This window comes from Priapulus caudatus, unplaced genomic scaffold, assembly GCF_000485595.1.
Source record: "Priapulus caudatus unplaced genomic scaffold, Priapulus_caudatus-5.0.1 Scaffold8881, whole genome shotgun sequence".
NCBI lineage: Eukaryota > Metazoa > Priapulida > Priapulimorpha > Priapulimorphida > Priapulidae > Priapulus > Priapulus caudatus.
This window is the reverse complement of record NW_014585942.1, coordinates 549-2997: the sequence shown is the minus strand read 5'-3', so window position 1 is coordinate 2997 and position 2449 is coordinate 549. Positions and strand designations below refer to the sequence as shown.

At 45.2% G+C, this 2449-nt stretch overlaps 1 pseudogene; it reads left to right on the top strand.

Annotated features, from left to right (window-relative positions):
- The first annotated feature begins 1156 nt into the window (after positions 1-1156).
- LOC106820238 lies at positions 1157-2250 on the top strand (annotated as a pseudogene).
- Positions 2251-2449: the final 199 nt, after the last annotated feature.

The following is a 2449-nucleotide window of genomic DNA, read 5'->3' as shown; positions in this document are numbered from 1 at the left end:
GCTGACACACCACTAGTGCCATCTGGCGGCCGCGGCCCGGGAGGTCGCGGCATGGGCGGAAGAGGAGGAGGAAGAGGAGGAGGAGGAAGAGGAGGAAGAGGAGGAGGAAATAAAGGAGGAAATGGAGGAGGAAGAGGAGGAGGAAGAGGAGGAAGAGGAGGAAGGGGCAAACGTCAGGCGGCTGGAAACTGTGGCAACTGTCTGCTGTATTCTGCCAGCCTGCTGGCGAATCTCAACCCGGCCCAGGCATTCGTTCACTACACGCGCGTCGGCAAGTGTTGATCAGCGCTGTTGATCAGTGTTGTTGATCAGTGTTGTTGATCAGTGGTGATCGATATGGGTTGTTGATCAGTGATGATAGATATGGTTTTTTCGTGTTGATCAGTGTTGTTGATCAGTGATATTGATAAGTGGCATTCTATATGGTTTGTGGGTGTTGATTAGTGTTATTGATCAGTGTTGTTGATCATTGTTATCGATATGGATTGTTAGTATTGATTAGTGTTGTTGATCAGTGTTGATTACTGTTGATTAACGTTGATCACTGTTGATTAGTGTTGATCAACGGTAATCAATATTGATCACTGTTGATCATTATTGATAGCTATGAGTCTTGATCAGTATTGATCAGTGTTGATCAGCATTGGTCAGGGTTATTCACTTCTGCATTGAAAGGTGCCTTCTTACGAAATATCTTCTTCGAACACATGACACATAGTAGAATCAGGGGGTGTGTGCGTTCGTATCTTACGTCCTGTATACGGTGGAAGGAACACACACGGGCTGTTCGACATAGTTGGAAGTTCATCCGCGGAACATACGGTTGTTCAAAACGGTTTCATTTTTCTCGACGGACGGTCGCCATTTTTTTTTCTTCAAAAGCACGACGAAAAGCATGGTCACCGACTTTGCGCAAACCGTTTCGAATCGACCGCTATGAAAAACGTCGGCGATTCGCCGTGGCCAAATTAATTAAACGCATCGGTAATTAACACAGCAATAAAAACGTCGCGAGATTGGATTCTCTCTATCTCCGTTCTGCTGGGTTTGAGCTGTTTCCTCGCTGTTCCTCCTTTTCTTTCTTCTCCTCCTCATCCTCAATCAACGTAGCAACTTGTGTTAATTCTGACGCTCTCTCTCTATCTCCGTCCCGCAGGGTTTGAGCTGTTTCCTAGCGAAGTGAGGGCATCGGACGACTGCAGGGGCGTTGGCTGTAGGAACGGAGCCGAATGCGTGGACTCGGGCGTCGGCAAGTACTACTGCGACTGCGACTGTCGGGCGACTGGCTACACGGGCGCCACCTGCGAGCAATGTAAGCTGGAGTTATTAACCTTGATAGATATGTTAGCTTTAGCGGGCTGGTGTGGGGGGTTGATGTTATGTGAGAGGGTTTATGTTGTTTTTCGCTCACTCTTTCTTTCATTTTTTTTGTTTCTTTCTTTACCTATCTCTCTCTCTCTCTCTCTCTCTCTCTTGCTGTCACTCTTCGTTTGTTTGTTTGTGTTTTTTTTTCTTTTTTTCTCTCTCGCTCTTTCTCTCTCTTTCTCTCTCTCTCTCTCTGTTTTGCGCTTTCTTTCTTTTGTTTCTACTCTCTCTCACTTTTTCTTTGTCTCAATATTTCTTTCCTTTTTCGCTTTTTCTCTCTTTCTCGTTCTATTTCTTTCTTTCTCGTTTTTTTATCTCTCTCTCTCTCTCTCTCCGTTTGCTTTACACTATCTCGGACGTCTCGTGACGAATGTTCACGACGAGGTTGTGAAGTTTCATTACATTGCGTTACACTGCGTTGCATCATGTTATATCACATCACATCTACGTTACGCTATGTTACGTAGATTATGTTACGTTTCTTACCATGTTTACGCGTGCTACGATCTTATACTAGAAGTAATGCGTATCATTGCGTGCGTATTATTACTGCGATTACAATTATAATTAGTACGTGTTATAATTAGCACGTGGTATAATTAGTACGTGTTATAATTAGTACGTGTTATAATTAGCACGCGGTATAATTAGTACGTTGTATTTGTACGTTATTTATACTTAACCGTAGTACTTATCGTCCAATTCTCTCATCTCGCATTTCTCATCGCTCTCTTTCCCTCTCCCACAGCTATCTGGCATCTTTCTCTTGGTCGAGTGAGAGGCTCCACCCCTCCCTTCCAGCGACTGTGTCTATCTGACGTCGACCAGTGCAAGCGGGCTTGTCAGTCGATACCAGATTGCGTCTCCATCGACTTCAACACGCGGGTAGGTCTCCTCGTTGCCGCCGCATGGCGCTGCCGGCGTTTCGATAGAGTCAGCGTGATTGTCGTAAAATCAGTTACTGTGATTTTATTTGTTGATATATTGATAATAGTATCAATATTAATACTAATCCACTCAGCGTACATACACACACACGCGCGCACGCACGCACGCACGCACGCACGCACGCACGCACGCACGC